This window comes from Pseudopodoces humilis, chromosome 2 (assembly GCF_049639895.1).
Source record: "Pseudopodoces humilis isolate 2021_Gansu_Grassland_sample_001 chromosome 2, ASM4963989v1, whole genome shotgun sequence".
In the NCBI taxonomy this organism is placed as follows: Eukaryota; Metazoa; Chordata; class Aves; order Passeriformes; family Paridae; genus Pseudopodoces; species Pseudopodoces humilis.
The window spans coordinates 62,259,832-62,277,370 of NC_142201.1; the positions used below are offsets into that span (position 1 = coordinate 62,259,832).

A 17,539-nucleotide genomic window follows, 5' to 3' on the forward strand; every position below is an offset into this window, starting at 1 on the left:
CTATTTCAAATTCAGATTGAAGTAGTATCCATAATCTCCTGACCAATCACTAATCCTCAGGGATTTTGAACTACCAGCCTGCAAGATGTCTATTTTTACATAGGGATCCATGCAGCAGAGAAAAGACATTATATTCCTCACAGGAGCTCTGGATTATATTACAGAGTGCTACCCTTCAGTCTGTGTTGTGAACCAAACAGGAATTTTCTGTTGACTTGCTGTTTGCCCTGCCTCCTCCCAGAAAAAGTAGCCATCAGCACAGCCTGCTTCAGAAGATAAAGCATTGAGGTGTAGTACCACAACAGATCGATTCAGTTCACACAGATCTAAAACTATATCATCAACAATTTTCAGACTTACAGAAACAACACCAATTTAAAACATTTTGTTGTGGTTTTACTGTTATACGTCATATTATCAAGAGCCTTTTACTTCCCAGAGGAGAGATTGTAGACAGCAACAGGTCAATTAAATCAGCCTCTAGGTCATCTTTCAAGATCAGTAAAAACCTCTCAGCATTTGTAGTCTCTCCCAAAACATTTTGTACTTCAGCTACATTCTGAAAGCCTTGCAATGACCTGGCACTTGCTGCATCAGGTGTCTGGGGTACACAAAGGAGTCCTCATTAAACTTTGAACGAACGATACTCATTACAGTGTCGCCTTCGTACCTCGAAGTACCAAGGGTCTGGGGTACAGACAGATCTATTCAGACACAGGGGTTTGCTCACATTCAAAATCTTTGTGATGTTCAGGAGATGCCTGCTGTCCATATAAATATTTCAGTCAGTAGTCTCTGCCTTGAACAAAAAATAAATTTGGGGTTGTTTTTCAGGGACTTCTCAACCAAGTGCCAATAGTTAACATGATAATTAATCATATATTTTTGTTAACAAGTCAGTGAGGTGCAAGACCATCCTCAGGATCTTTTACGTGACATACAGCTCTAAGCTGACCAGTCAGAACTAGGAAATATTTGGGCTTAGAGCTGATAACATTAGAGGCTAGAGCCTTTCTAACCTTCAGTGTATCTAGCTATCATAGCAGGGAGTCAATAGCACTGACCTGTCTTCCAGAGTCACATTTTTCAAATGGGGACTTCTAAATGTGTGCTTGTTCATAACATACAAATAGGTGTCCTAACTAGAGGGATGCTGCGAGCTCCTGACAACCTGTTTATAACATGGGCTTTGTGTGCCTTTTCAAAAATCTTTCTTTGTGTCTTATGAAACTTTTAGTACATTCTCTTAACTTGCTTAGCCAAACATACCCTTCTGAAATAATAATCAGATCCTGCAGCCAAACCCAGTATGATTATAGCTGATAGACGGGGTGTTGCCTAAGTGAAATCTGCTGACAGAAATTATTTTGCAACAGTACACGTCATTTTGTGTCTAATAGAGTCACTTTAACTAGAGTTATTCACAAACCTGAATGAAAAGACTTTCTGTTTGAGTATCCTGGCATGGTTAGTCTCCCTTAACCTCTTCTACTTCAATAGTACAGGACTCTTTAATAATTTTGACACTAAGTGGAGTTTATATAATTTCTCTAAAACTGAATTTTTCTGCAATAGCCGCTTATCTTCTTCTGCACAATGACATAATACACCTTAACTTGTAGTAAGACTTAAGAAAAGCTTTTGGAGACCTGTCTTACCTGTCTGCATAATTTTTTATTAATGGAAACTGTGCTTTCCTGTCTGTCTGAAAAATATTTGTGTGTCTTGTAAAACACATGGCAGGGAAAATGGAAGAATGCTGCATGAGTTAAGAATCTCCTACTGAAACAATAGGAAACCTTCACGAGCTTCAGTGGTTTTCATTATGATATTAACTCTGCCCAAGTTAAGGTCTACTCTAGAAACAATGTCCTCCTCCTTTAGAGGAGTCTTGAACTACTTTAGCTTCAGCTTTCTGCTTCAGATTTTAGATAAAATTTACATTGATTCCTTGAGCTTTAGTTATTAGCAAGTAATTTTCTTGGAACGGGGCTGATTTCTGTGGATTGGCAAATTTTATCCTCTTTATTTCCACTCCCTATGATTCTTTTAGATTCTGCTTGAAGAAAGACCAGCAGGGTTTAAGAGCACAATATGCATGACTGCATCTTTTCCTCTAATGCATCTTCCCTAACAGTGGAAAAGAATGGCTCTCTCAGAATGTGCTCATCTAGGCTTCCAGTTCCCCAGGACTTGGAAGGACTTCTTTGCAATAGCAACTTCAGCATCTGCCACAGATAGCAGGCAGACTGGTAGTTGATTGGCAGAGCTAAGAAGAAATAGATTTCTAGCCTTGGGGCAATACAGTCTTCTTCAGAGACTGTAACTACAGCACCTCTCTAATTTGCATTTTCAAAACAGCAATAAATGTTTTAAAGTCACAAACAAAAAGGATGGACAGGGATCAACTTTTCACCTTCTCTATCAAAATAAAGAAAAATAAAGGTGCATCAGAGGACAGCAACAGGCCTGTTCAAAGTAAATAATACAATAAATTATATTCCTTTACATGTTCATGGGTATTATACTCACAACATTCCTTCACTAAAGACAGTGTAGATTAATGAAGTTCACAACAATCTAGGGAGAGATTGCACAAAGCCCTGGAAGAGAGCTCTAGTGAAGGTCACTGACTGGACAAACCACATCAGGTTCAGGAAACCCTCCAAGCTAAAACAAAGTTGGATGCTGGAGTGTATGGGCATTATCAAATGTGCTTGTCCTGGTCCTGCTGTTCACTGAGGGAGTATTTGGATAAGAACTGGCTTTTGTCAGCTGTTGGAGATGGGTAAAAGGGCCAAGCCTGGCCTGAACCAATCTGACCTCTCTAGTTAAAACAAAGTTTGTTTATGAATCATGACCTACTCACAGTCTTTGCAAAAATGAAACAAAATACTTATAGGACTTTCCTCTCTTTACATTAAATCAACTAGAGTCAACCTTAGTCATTCTTATTCTTTTTACTGCACTTTCAACTTTGCTAACTTCCCAGTCTGTAGTATTTCAAAGGTTTTATATATGTTAACAAAATGCCTCTGCCTCTCCTCCTTTCTCACTAATCTTGCCCTTCCTTAAATCAAACTTTATTCATCTTTCTCTCTCTAGAAACTTGTTGCAACCATTGTAATTCTGAGTAGTGACTTGTTCCTTATACTGGCTTTCAGATTCTCTTTATTGCAGAGAGGAAATCTTTGAGCCTGACAAAGAAAAGAGCAAGAAAAATAATAGAAAATCCATGGGATGGTGTTGTTTCCATCACAGTAATTTGGGAGGAAGAGGAATTTCATTCTGATCTGTCTTAAGTGAATAGATCAAATCCACAGATCTATGATACCAATTCTGTAAGTCATATTCCAAAATGCAGCAAGCCAGGATCACAACTATAGAAAATTCTCAGAAATAACTTTCCTTTCCCTTTAAACCTGGGAAATTGTCCTGACAGAAGGTTCATCCTTCTAAGTCACTTTTCAAGGACAAGGAAATTTAATGGGAAGTATCTATTTTTAGCAGAGATTAAGATGGTGAATTCTTACATTCATTTCCCTGGTTAACCTGAAGTCTGTCCAGTTTTCAGTAGATAGGCATAGGTGCAGCTATAGTTTGAAGAGGAGAAGACTGGGTGGAGGAACAAGGAATGATCTGGAGCTCTTCATAGCATCCTTTCACCCTTTCCCTCCTCCTGCTGGTAAATCAGCACCTGAACAGCCAGTGCATTAAAGAAAAAGCCTATCCTGCTTGGCTTCTTCTAATGCCTCAGGTACTGAGGAAATGAAGGCAAACCTCTGTGCCAGGGCTCTGTCTCTTTAACTTTGTACGTACACCAGCAGACACAGTAGGGACCCATGCTGGTTTGAACATACTATAGTCTAAATGGCTATAAGAGAAAGGCGGGAAATCACATTTTCTGTTACTTGTGTGGCCTCCTGGGACAATTAATGTGTTTAATGAGTTCTCTATGTATGCTTTCTTTAAACTAAAAGTTTATTTTTTTAATAAGACCATTTAAAATTAATTATGAAATTAGGGCAGCCAGTATTAAGGTTAAATTTACTGTAGTATTTTAAAATAACACAATAAAAATACTGTGCCGAACAATTTCTTATGCCAAAGTTTTAGATAAAGTCAAACCACTGAAGGGGTGGAAGTCACTGGCAGAGCATTTGGAATTATTACCTGCAGAATGTGGAACCAGCTTCTGATAGCTTTTCTTTTTCTCTTTTAATGTACTCATCTACTTTAAATTAACAACTAGTATGTTCAAAATTGAAAAATCCACTGGGAGATGAAAAAGCAGGTAATTTCATTTTTTCTCATTAGGTCCATGAATCTGTAAAATTATAAGATGTACTAGTTTTACACTCTTGAAGGTCTGAAACAATCACTTGAGTTCACCAACTAGCAGTGATTCATCCTTGTTGAATAAATCAGTTTTCAATACAGCATGTTCTGATAAGTCTTTTTCTTACATGTTGTGTACAGTTATAGCTATTTAATTTAACCAAGAAAAAATTAAGGGTTCTTTTGCTACATTTTAATTTAATTCCATTCTCCATCTACATACACACTTTTAATAAGTTATAATTGGAAGACAAAGTCATGGTAAAGAGAAGCCATTAAATTTTCTATAATAAGGTATAAAAATTAAGAATAAGAAGTTCTTTATATAGGTGATTAAATAAAACTGTGCAGGCATGAAACCTAGATAGCAAAAAGAATAATATTTTATAAAGAGGATATATTTAATTGAATAAGGTTCTCTAAAATGAAAGGAAAAAAAAAGGAAATATAAAACTGGACCAAAATAGACTTGTAAGACAAGGCTATTCTATTTTCTGTTTTAAAAGGTAGCTAGAATTGGTAATTGAACTCAGAGACACAAACCAATTCACCCAGTCTGCTGATAACATGCACTTGTAGTTCTGGGTCCTAAACAAACACAATATGGGCCTTGCAAGTGCTTTAGAAAGCCGTGGTTAATAATCAGTTGTCAGGAGTCCCCTCTGACCCGCCGGGCCCTCCTTCCCTCGGAACAAAACCCCAGCATCTGTTGTCAGTTTGAGCCATCGCGGAGCGGGAGCTGAGCCCTTGTCACCACCACCTCCCTCGGCTCTCTGGCTGCGCACAGCCAGGGAAACCTGCATCTGCAACTTGGCTTCAGAGCAAATTAAAGAAGTCTGGGCAGCTGAGTTACTGAGACCTGCCTCACGGTAAGGCAGAAGGAGATGACCTGGGGTTAGGTGACCCTGACTATCAAGCGTGTTGTCTCGACAAACAGTAATTGCTTGACAATTGCTCTAGGCTTGGAAAACATATGTTATCATGTTCGTGCTGTATCCGCTGATAGAGATTGTTTTCATTACACATACTGGATATTTCTAACTCCACTGAACCTACTGATGTGTGAAAACATAGATAAGTTCAAACTAGAGGTTTGAAAGTCGCTTCTTTGTTCTAGTTACTCCTTTTGGCTAGCGGATGTCTGTCTTTAACTCAAGAATCAGTCTATATCCAGTATGCCCAGCATCTACAGTGGTCTTTGGAATGCTGGGTTGTTTTTTTTTTTTTGATTTTTTTTTTTCTTTTTGAATGCTGTCTCTTTGTTAGAGCTGGAGGAGTTTCAATGAAAGAATATCTCGGTTTTGTGTTTGGTGAATGCTATTGTCATAATTATTTCCCTGTATGGGTTTCAGCATTAAGCCTGTTGGACACATTAAAGAGCAATCCACTCTCACGGCCCAGTATTTAAGGCATATGCAGAAGTTCAGCATTAATTACATATTTTATACTTGGTAAAAGGAAGTTAATTTTTTTGGTCTGTACTGTAACAGAACTTCCTTTTGAACTACTGTCTCTAGTTACTGTTTCCTCCCCTTTCAGCAGAAGTTTTACTGGTAATATAAGTGTGAGCCTCTTTCAGTCGAAAACAATCTTATTTTATTTAAAATACAGTATTCCTTTTTCTGAAAACTTGCTGAGTCTCTCCCTGAAATAATCTTATCTTTTTATGTTTTTCCTTATTCCCTAACACATCTGCTGAAGTATTGAGAAACTTCTCAGTACAAGAAAGGTTGTAGAGAAACACGCAAGATTATAGGAAATTTTTGTGGGGTATAGATTGCTAAAATAAAAGAAAGGCAGGGTAGGAAGCATGCAATGTATATGTCATAGGGGCTCAAGCGGTTAGGGAGGTGTATTAAAGGAAAGGCAGCAGGAGTCTGTCAGGGGTCAGTACATGGTCACTCATGACCTCAGGGGCATAGAGACATGAAATCCTTGTGACGTGATTTGCAAGAGAATGTGTGGGCTTTGATTCACTCATTTACACAGCATCAGAAAGTAAGTAGGAGACTGCTTTCTTGTTTGATGAAGACTTCTGTCATCCAGATCAGCATCTTTCATTAAGCTTCTTATCTTTTCTTCCATTTTCATGTGCCTCTTTCGTATTTCCAGCAGGGTGTCCCTCTAGAATGATGACTCTTATGCATAAGAAAAGGACAGTTTTGCTATTACTTGTAAATTTGTTGCCATACAACGAAACCTGTTATTATTTTCATTCTTGCTTTCAAATGAAATATCTCCCAGCCTGTATGTTGAAATTGTGTATTATTAACAACTACAGTTGTAGTACCTAGATGTAGTATACAGCTTTTTATCTATAGCCCTCAAGCTTCTTTTAAGCCTGGAGTGAGATTTTGTTCCTTTAAAACTCTCAGAGCTCAGGTAATAGCGGCTGAGGCAAGACTAAACAGGGTTTATTCCTTCTCACTGCTAGGCCACTTGACAGATTGATACAGCTCTTCTAGCCTCTGAGTGCCTCTGGCTCAGCCCAGCATTTATGCAGTGCTTTGTGAAGATTCTTTCTCCCAGTGCGAAACTTGCCCAGTTCCAACAGGAGGTGGTTTATGGCTTCCTTCCACAGTTCCCACAGGAGGATCCCTGGGTGAGATACGAGGCTTTTAGTGCCCTTTCCCAGTCAGGTCTTCCTATCTAATGTGGAGAGAGTGGAAGACTGGTGAGAATATCAATCACTGTAATTTTGGATTTCTTTTGAGATATGATATGGCATAGGAACTCCTCTTAAGAGAGATCTTCATGGTTGGATTAGCCTCTTAACATCCCTTAGGCACTGCTAACTAGGCACCTTGCCTAGGGAACTGTGAGTTTTATACTTTGATAAAGACAAATGTACAGGTAAACAGAATATTTCAGATCTTACATTATTTTAGACTTGTATAACCCTGGTATGTGTAGCATTGGCACATCCCGTAACCATTATTTTATCTCTTAGATTCAGTGAGATGTAGGACAGTTTTAACTGTCCCTATCTTAGAATGGAAAAGCCATTGGTGAAATTCTGAGTCAAGGACAGGATTATGGCCCTTGTTTAGACTCCCATTTCAAACTTTGGACAAAGCACCATCCATCTTCCACCATGATATAGATTTAACATCAGCAGTTTGATTTAACTTGAAGTTTCTATAGGAACAGTAACCTGAAATCTGTGCTCAGAGGATAGGATGAAAGACAGAGCAATTATTTTCTTTAATGTGTTAATCAATCCAGTTTATTTAAACATATTCAGGAAATTATGGTAAGTTGCTTAACTTCTCTTTATATTTATTTACAGGTCTACTTTGCCTGTAGTGCTGAGCTGTTGTGATAGTTTGATTTTTATGATTTGCATCAAGCGTGAAGCTTTCAAAGCCATGTGTCAAAGGTAAGTTATTTCAATAATACCGTTATTTGTATATGTCCCTAAAAATATCGTATGTTTATGGGAGAAGTTTTCATCACTTTATTGAAGACTCAGCTCTGTTGAAAAATCACAGTCCTGAGTAAAAGATGTTATGAAGCAGTAGAAACTCCTGCAGTGAGCTCTGAGAGAGATTTTCTCCCAGTGCTTGCCAATGTAGTGAGGAAGTGTGCGTACTGCACCAGCTTTTAAAATAGTGCAACCTGATCCTTTCTTTACAGCTCAGAGGGTGGGGGTGGGGAGTGAAGGTGAAAGAATAGGAGTCCATATCCTCCTCCTCATTTTGGGTCTGGTTTTCCCTATTGAGCAAAGAGGGCATTAATTGTGCAGGACTATTATGAGAAAGGACCCTTTGCTCCCACTCTTCACATTTCTTGTGACATAGGCCAGGTTTAATCTAGTCCGCGTTAGGAGAAGCTAAGTACACTTTGCAGTGTCATAATGAGCTTCCCCCTCATTTTCATTTTCTCTCAATGGTATGTAAATCATTGCTTGTAAGAGGTAAAAATCTGTAGGAGTTATGAAACCAAAGTGATTGCACTAATGTGGAGCTCCTTCCACTTAGCCTAGAGTGTTTATTGCTCTCCTTAATATAATAAAACCAAGATGAAATACACTTCAAAAAAAAAGAGACCATCTAATTTTTCTTTATCTAACTAATAAAAGTAAATTTGACAAACTAATGTAAATTACTAACCAAATCTTTAAAAGCAAGGATGGACAATGTGTAAATCAGGAAATTGTTTTTCTCAGAGTTTCACTCGTGTGTAGGGTTTTAAAAGTTATCCAGGTATAGGAATTTATAGATTTAACTCAGAAAGACTACCAAAATTAATATTTAGTCAGTAGTTGCGACAGCCAATCAGTACAGTGTCGTACAGTGGAATCTTTGTGAAATTTATTGATTTATAAAAAAGGATGTTCATGCAAATAAAACATTCAGACAGAAATGAGGATACTAAGAGTGCCTAAAAAACACAGTGGTCTCAATAATCTGTTTTTCCAGCTAGTGTTGCCTAGTTTTCAGCATATTTATTTTTTACTTCTTTGTGGAGTCTAAAGGCATATTTCTCATCTGGTGAACTACTGAATTCCTAGTTTCCATTCATCAAAGTATTCATTTAATAGTACCTGTAATCCACGCTAAGAACACTTTTTTTAGTCTGTGCTAGGTGTATCTTGTGTAGACATTATGTACATGTTTTGAAGTGATGCCCTGACTAGCTAATGTCATCTATTCATATGTTGTATTCAGAATGCTAACTGTACGTGTAAAAAATTCTAATGAAAACTACTACAGCAATTTAAAATATTCATAAGGATATGTTACTTTTTTATCAAGCATTAATGCCAAACTTGATAACTGTTCTATTAGATATCCATCAATATAGTTAGAGGGTAAGACCCAGAATCTAAAAGTAGATCCAAGAGAAGGAGCTGAGGAAAACAATACCGCTTTTTTCCAGATACTAGAAATGAAACCTGCAGAAGGGTTTATCCAAGAATGTTATCAGTCTTCAGTTAGAAGTATCATGCCATCACTGGCTAACTGCTGGAAAGAAGAGAGAGTTTTCCTTTTTTTCCTTTCTTAACCACTTTCCATAAAACACCAGTTACTATAAAAGGATAGCTGGAGCTGTTCTTTCTTCCTGTGCCTCAGGCTCCATTTTTTAGAACTTTTGTTTTCTCACCCTGTATCTTATCCATTGTAAATAACTACTGCACAATCCTGCTGTTAGTAGTACTGTCCTACGGCTGCAACAACATAAAATGGACATTTTGGACAACATAAGAGCTGGGTACAGGCTTCTAAAAAGCAGTAACTGGACTTGCAGTCTTGTTAGTTATGCATGGTTGCTGCTTGTTAAAGTGCTACTGTGCAAAAGCTGAAACACTGGAACTGCCCGCTTGCAGAACCAGGAAGACTGTGCTGTCTGAATCAGTGAAATTTCCAAATGTAAGTTAGTAACACCCTTCACAAATGAAAAGATGGAAATGTGTCTAGAGTTTTAAATGAAAGCTATGGAAATCCATAGCATAGGCCTTTATGGGGATCAGAGAAAACTGCTTGTTATCATTAGGAATTATAGGGCTGCATTTAAAAATTAAAAAATACCTGGGATCTTATGTACAGAATAAGACTACAAGAAGAATAAAAAAAATTAAAAAGTATCAGACATCAAACGGTACAGACAGACTGGTCACATATACAGTAATACAGCAGTAGTCGACTGATAATCTTTTTCAAGTGTGAAAAAAGGAAAGGAAGGGTCATTCAGCTAATCATGTGCTAAATTACTTCTTTATGTACTTCAAACATCAAAAGAAAAGCAGAGTTAGATAAATTAATAACAAACAAGCCTTATTTTTATAAACACAAAAAATTATCATGATCTTGCAGACTTAAAAAGCCTTCATACTGTAACATAAAACTGAATAAAAACTACATACTGTACATGCTAAAATGCAAGTTTCAACCCTGGTGAGTTAATACAAATTCACTCTTCTTTGAACTCTATTAGCCCAAGTCTAATCTCCAATGGGTTTTGAAAGTTAAACCAGAAAGGACTATCAGTGTGAGGAGGTGTGTTTGTGTGTGTGCATATACCTTGTTCCCTGATTGATAGATTTAAGATATACATATCTTAAAAGAGAAAGTAGGTTGATATCTAGTACTTTTATGTGTGGGATATTGAATTGACATTTGTTTATTATCTCTGGGAGTGTGACAGATCTGTGGAACTACTAATGCAAATTCAAGGCCAGAATTTAAGGGCAAAGTGGGTTGGGGTACACAGAAACTCAGCTCATGGTGATGGGAGTTGGCTCCAGTTTCTGTGCCTCAGTCATGAAGCCATGTCCCTACCCAAACTGCTTTTCCTATCCACCTAATACATCTAGCCACCTTTAGTTTTCAGAGAACAGGCAGTGTTGGAGCTTGCTTTGTACCGTTGCCACTTTGATTCTCTCTGTGACAAGCTGCAGAGCCACAGAATCAGCCTGGCAGCACTCGAGCTCCAAGTGCAGCAGAAGTAGGGAGCCTTGGAGGAGACAGTCACAGCTCTCAGTCACTGGCCAGCCCATTACTTGTAGAAGTTAGCATGCTTAAGTTGACATTGATCCCTCAAGGGACTAGCTACCAGCTAAACAAAACTGGAGCACAGGGCTAGCCAAGCATAGATTCTCTGTGACCCTATGTCAGGACCTGTCATCCTGTTGTAAAAGCCAGCTATGTTACCTCCTTGCCCTCTGAGACTCCCAGGGAATCCCCAAGTAAATGAAGAGGGGACTTATTTACATCTCCTTCATGTCTCCAGCCCAGTCTTTTTTTTCTTTTTTTTTCTTTTTTTTTTTCTTAAGAACAAAACAAACCAAAACCAACCAAAACCACAAGAGATAATGGAGTACTTTAAAAAGGCATATTTGTTCCGTTATGAAGGCTTACTACAACAAAGCAATAATAATTTGCTCTATTAATTATAGATTATGGAAAATGTGGAAGTATCTTTGGGGTTAAAGAAGTGAGCGTACTGTCGTTGACGGTATCATAACTGTTGTATACAGCTGGGAAAGGCAGGCACATTGTAATATTACTGGTAGTTTAGAATATTTAGAAGCTAGGACTTCTATTAAGTCGATTAAATATGCTGAGGGTAGAAACGCTCATTTGCTTTTGCAGAGGAAATAGAGCAAAGATACACCGCAGCAGAGAAAGCTAGCAGGACAAAGGAGATACTATTGACTCATTCCAGACTGCCGACTTAGCAGCTCAACTTTGTTTCCTTTTAACTTTTGTAACAGTAGGAGCTCAAAGCTTCTCAGTCTATTTTCTGCACAAATAGAAACACCCAGACTTCAAAAAGTAATATGCTTTGAAGAAACCCAAAGCATTAACACATTAAAAACTGTGTGTACTATTAAACAGGGATTCGTGGTTACTTGAATTTTGCAGCAAGTAGATGCTGGTGTTTTAGTGGTTATTTTTACACTGCTGCATTCCGGCAGACAATTCTTGACAAATATCAATTTGTAAAAGCACTTTTTGTTGGTTTTAGTGTGACACAGTTTTATTGACTTTGCAGTGGGTAAGTACTGCTTCAGTATTTTCACAGGCTGAGTAAACCCCACAGACGCTTTTCCCCAGCCCAATAGCATATTGCAACAAGTTGCTAACCTTATAACACTACACTTGTAACGCTGGGAAAAGCATACGATGTGTGAAATTTAAATTCTGTCCTCGCCACTTAAGTCTATATCCCTTAAAAAAAAAAAAAAAAAAAAAAAAAAAAGATTTTTATTGTTCAGTCTGGACAATGGAGTGTCCAGGGCCATCGATATGACAGCTTCTACGCTGACTGCGTCCCTGTCCCAAAGTCCCATCATGACCGTGCTCCCCGGCAAAAGACCGGCCCCCGCGTCCCGGCTCGCCCCGGAGAGAGCGGTGTAACCTCACAGGCACCCCACGCTTGCAAACACAGCTCGCCTCCCTCACGAGCAGTCCCTTGTACAGCGAGCGCTTAAAACGTCACAGAACGTCACGAACTCGAACTGATCGGCATCGCGTAAGCCACGCTGCTGCTGGAGCCTGCGAGTCGGCTTGAACTTCGGGAGCGTTCGGCCCCGGGCTCGGCGGGGCCCTGCAGCGGCCGCCGCTCCCCGCGGGACGGGCGCCGTGAGCGGCTCGGCGGGGCGCGGCGGGCGGGGCCCCCGTGCTCTGCCCTGGCGTCGGGGGGTGCGTCCCCCCCCGTTGGAGCTGCGGGCTGTCACTCAGGCGACGTCACAATACGCCTGTGTGAGCGCTGTAAACACTCGGGCGGGCGGGTGTGTGTGTGTGAGTGACGCGGGGGCGCGCCTCCCCGCCCCCCAGCTCCCCCCCGCCGCCCTCAGGGTGGCACCGAGCCGCCCGGGGGATGTGAGGCGCGCCCCCGGTTGTTTGCCTGCGCGCATGGTTAGCGGCACGAAAGGTAGCATCACTGGAGCAGGGGATGATGTAATTCTCCCTCCGGCCAGTGACTGCCTGCGCTTGCACCGATCCGACTTGCGAGCCGGAGGGGGGTGCTTGTTTTACGCGTGATCGTATCAGCATCTCCTGACGGCGCAGCTCCCCAGCGCCGCTTTACACCCCGCTCCGCTCATCCCTCCCCTCCCCGGGGCATGGAGGAGGGATGGGGCTGGGGGGAGGAGGGGAGCCCCGCGCCGTGTGTGCAGGGTAAACACGCCAGTGAGCGCCGCGCCGAGCGGTAAACAAGTCTGAGGTGCCCTCCGCCGCACGGCAACTTGCTGCGGGCGAGGTGTCCCCCCCGCACACACACACGCACGCACGCACACTCACTTCCCCCTAACAAAAGCCCGTTTAATATCAGCGTCAGCTTTTGTTCGGCGGGCGGCAGCAGCGGTCCCCTCTCCCGACCACCTTATTTCACCGTTCGGCCCCCCCGGCCAAATCCAGGGGTCCCCCACGCCCCGTCCCCCCGCGCGCATCCCCGCTCGCTCCGCGGCGCTGTTCCCTCGCCGCCTCCAAAGCTCGCCCCGCTTCCCCGGAGCTCCCGGTCCCTGCTGCCCGCTCTCTGGGGCAGCAGGCAGGTAGGCGAGCAGGCGGCCCCCCCAGTCCCCGAAAAGGCAGTAGCTAAATGGCACTTACTGTCAGAAGAGAGGGCGAGGGGGGAAGCTCTTCTCTCGGTGCAAAAGCAAAATAGCCACTCGCAGGACGTTGCCAGCATAGGGAGGCAGCAAGGGAAAATAAAAAAATATCTTCCAGTAGCGAGGGGGGGGGAGGGGGGAAGGGGAGAGAGGGAGGAAGGGAGGAGGAGGAGGATTCGCCTTTTAACCGGAGAAAAATAAAATCAAAAAATAACCGCGTGTGTGTGTGTCCCCCCCCCCCCCGGTTGCCTTTTTTGTGCAGTTTCAGCAAAGCTGCGAGGAAGTTGGTCCTTTTGTTCCACTATTTATAGATTGCGTCAACATTGCGAAAAGGAGAAGGCGGAGCGGTGGCACTTACTCCTCGCCGAGGGGTGGTGGGGGAAGATATCGGGGTGGAGGGGCGGGGCGGGGAGGGGGGACGCACAAGTCCGGCGACTACGAGCGGCTTCAGCGCTCTCCCCCACCCGCTGCAGCCGCCGCGACCACGGGGGGAACCGGGCGGTGCAGCGGCAGCGGCAGCGGCGGCGGCGGCGGGGGGCGGCGGGGAGAACCGCGCCGCTTCCCCGCCCGGCTGCCGCCGCACAGCACCGCCCCGCGGGCGGCGAGGCGAGGCGCGCCGAGCCGAGCGGCGGGGCCACGGGGAAGGGGGGACCCGCCGCTCGGTTGGGCGCTGATCGGCTCGCCGGTACCCTCCGTCTCCCGGTAGAACCTGTTGCGACCCCCTCGGCTGGGAGCTCCGAGGGCAGGTGCACGCACCACCCGGCTCCGTTTTCTTTACGAGGTAGCGCCGAAGGGTTAATTTGGGGAGCCGACGGGCAAACATTTTAAAACCTGGGGGTCGTGAAACTTAAGGATTTTCTCCGCCACCGAAGAAGAAGCAGGGGGAGGGGGGACAAAAGTGGGGGGAGAGAAGGGGAGCCGTCGCTGTTCTGGCCGAAGGCCAATGTTTCTAAACTGAATGTAAACAAAGAAAACTGCAAACACCAGAGGAGGGCCTTCCATCGCCGCCAAGGCTGAGGGGACGTGTTCCCAAAGGGGTGCCGAGCTTTGCCCACGTCTCGTTTCCCTCCGGGTCCTGAACCCCCACGGTCACCCCGGCCACCGCCCTCGGGTGCCGCGGGACGGGGGGAGAACTTTCTGCCGGCGGGGACGGCGCAGGGTAGCAAGCCTGGAAAAAAACCAAAGCAAGTGTGCTCCTTTTTGTTGTTGTTTTGCTTGTTTCCATTCAACTTCTTTTTTGGGGTGCTCTTTCTGGTTGCTGTTTTTTGGTTTTTTTCTGGGTTTTTTTTGGGTTTGAGTTTTGGTTTTTGTTTGTTGGGGGCTTTTTGAGGTTTTTTGTTTTGTTTTGCTTTGTTTTGTTTTGTTTTGTTTTGTTTTATTATTTTTTTGCGAGCGAGGGCTCGTCCCTCCCGCCCCGGGAGGCAGAGCCACTGTGCCCCGGGCGGGCGGAGGCCGGGACCGGGCTTGCCCGAGTCTGCCGAGCGCTCCCGGCTCCGGCCTCGGGGCTCCGTGTGGAGCTGCTGGTTCTGTTACTTGTAACATGCTAGGGGAAACATCCACGGGGCTCCTGCTCGGTTGAGCAAATCTTTCTATGTTTAGACGGGAAAATCCTTCCTTGCTATCGCACAGGCCGGTGGGTTGACACCGTGGGGTTAGAGAGGAGCTGGAGTGAAGCAGGAAGGTTGGAGACGTGCGTGACCGTGACACACCGGTTGTGTGGTCGCCCTAAAAATACCCCTGATGGACCCGCGGGCGATTCTTGCCCAGCAGAAACACAGCCGTCGAACCAGGCGACGTTTGGGGGTTTTCCCCCACTCTTTGATTTCGTGAGTTCTGTGGGCGGATAAGTTCTCTTCTCATGCTTCGGACAGCAGATGCCTTCGCGGTGATGATTTTCTGGGGGAGAGTGCTATTCCCTCGGGACTCTACCCCTCCTGCTCCACCCAACCCACGCACGGTCTCTGCTTGCGGGGGAGCTCCCTGCGGAGCGGGGAGCGCAGGTAATGCCTGAGGAAAGCTCTGAGCGAATAAAATAAATTCCCTTAGTGTGGTGTCTTTCTTGAAGCGTCCCCTGAATGCCGGGCTTTCCCCTCCTCTCCAACTTCGCCGCCAGATCTCCGTCCCACATCGCTGCTCTTGGGACAGAACACGGTGCTTGCTCATCTTCCGTGGGCTCTCCGTGGGGACTGCGGCTACTCTTTGCTCCTTCTGCTGTGGTTGCAAAAAAAGAAAAAAAAAGAAAAAAAAAAAGAAAAAAAAAAAAAAAGAAAAAGGAGAGAGAGAGAAGAAGAAAATAATAAAGGGGAAAGAAAAAAAAAATATTATCCAAAATTACGTAGTTCGAAGATGGACTGTGTGGAGTGTCGGATTGGTTTTTTGCACACAAAATCCCTGGCACAAGTAAGCTCTTTTAACAGCCTTGTAACTGATTGTGTAAAAACTGACTGGTGGTAGAAAGTAGTAAATAGTGGAAATAAAGGATAGATCCAAACTGTGAACCGTGAATAAGCCTTCTTGGAAAGAGCTGAAGTGAGTAGAGAGTAGGTAGGCAATTCTCTCGCTTCTGTTCTGAAAAAGGAGTGCGACGCGTTGGCATTTTTTTTTTTCTTTTTTCTTTTTTTTTAACATTCTGAGAGAAAAGAGTAAAGAAAGAAAAACAGCGTTGTGGTGGAAATGTGATGATAAAAGAGAGATGTAAAAAGGCATTAGTACCGAAGTGGTTATGCCCGCCCCGGGCGCTGCCCCGCCGCAGCCCGGTGGCTCGGAGCCGGCGGCTGAGCTTCAGCAGAAGCCACGGCGTTCAGAAATGTTGCAACAGCACTTTGGAAGTCTCTAAAGAAAAGCTGAATTGTTGGAACTTAGGTAACTTAAGGAAACTCGTTATGACCTACATTGCTGTTCTGAGTCAGCAGCTGCAGCCCCAGCCCCGGCGGGTCCCGCCGCCGCCGCGCACCCCGCACCCCTTGGGCGGAGCCGCCCCCCCCGCCGCCTCCCGGACTCGCTGCCTCCCGGGTTTACAAACAAACTCGCCTGGATCGAGGCAGTTTCACTTCTGCTCTGAGGAATGCCTCCGCCGTTTTTTTTATTTTTTTTTTTTTATTTTTTTTTCCCCCCTGCCAGGTTTGCGGACAGAGCAGCTTGCCTGCCTCAGCGCTGGTTTACCGGCTGGTTTTTGAAGGGGAAGGAGCTTAAGCGGAGGACAAGGTCTTTTCCCCTAGTTTTTAAGAGCTGTACTTTATTTTCCGAAGGGATACTGATTGTTTTCTGCACCGGGAAATAGATCCCTTATAGGGAAAAGTTACTACATGTTGCACGCCGCTTTGCTCTTACAATAGAGAAGAAAACTCTGAAGTTCCAATCAAAAACTTACCAAACAACTTTCCATATTTCTTCTGTAATGTAAAGTAAAAGTAGCAACGATTAAACTCCAAATGTCCACACTATCAAGATTCATAGTTGAGTGCAGTTTTCAGAGAGCTCGGACAGTTGTGCCGAGAGTTTGTTAAACGCACGGTCAGCGTCAGGGGAAGAACTCAGAATGTCATAACATCTTGATTAAAGTAATCTGTGCGCGAAGGTACCGCATCACACCGGCCGGGCGAGGGATGGGGAAAATCGTCCAGTCAGCTTTATTTGATATTCAAAATGACGAAAGACTCGAGATGAAATGACCTCAGAAAACTCCGCCTTTGGAAACCCGCTCTTGCCGCCTCTCCCTTGTCCCCCGCCGTTCCCCCTCAATTCTCACTTTTTGTTTATCGACACGTCGTTGCCACCAGCAGGAGAACTGAAACGACAAAACTTAGCTCCAAACGCCTTGGTTTTCCTGTCAGGAGTTTACCGGGTTTGCACACCGCTTCGAGCGCTGCTTTTGGTATTATTGTCATTATTACTAATATATTTTTATAAACTTTTAGGGTTTTATTGCTCGAGTACGGCAACTTACTGCATTTAATAATAGGACAGAAAAATCTAATTTCCTTTCCTTTGTTTATTTTTTAAAAGAAAATATCGCAGCAGTGATAGAGACTTGATTCGATGCTCTTTAGTAACAACTTGTAGCAGCTGTGAGTTTCTTGCAGGAGTACTAGTTCAGTGTCTCCTCTTAAGAAACCAGCGAAATTCGGAGACAGAGACTGAAAGCAG

General features: G+C 43.6%; 1 long non-coding RNA gene across 2 annotated transcripts in view; it reads right to left on the reverse strand.

The window, feature by feature from the left end:
* Positions 1-13,613, reverse strand: part of LOC106628156 (uncharacterized) — a 77,950-nt gene extending 64,337 nt beyond the window's left edge. For both annotated transcript variants that reach the window (XR_001331448.2, XR_015771954.1), the window contains exon 1: positions 13,395-13,613. This is a non-coding gene — a long non-coding RNA (uncharacterized LOC106628156). The remainder of the gene's footprint in view (positions 1-13,394) is intronic.
* Between the last annotated feature and the right edge of the window lie 3,926 nt (positions 13,614-17,539).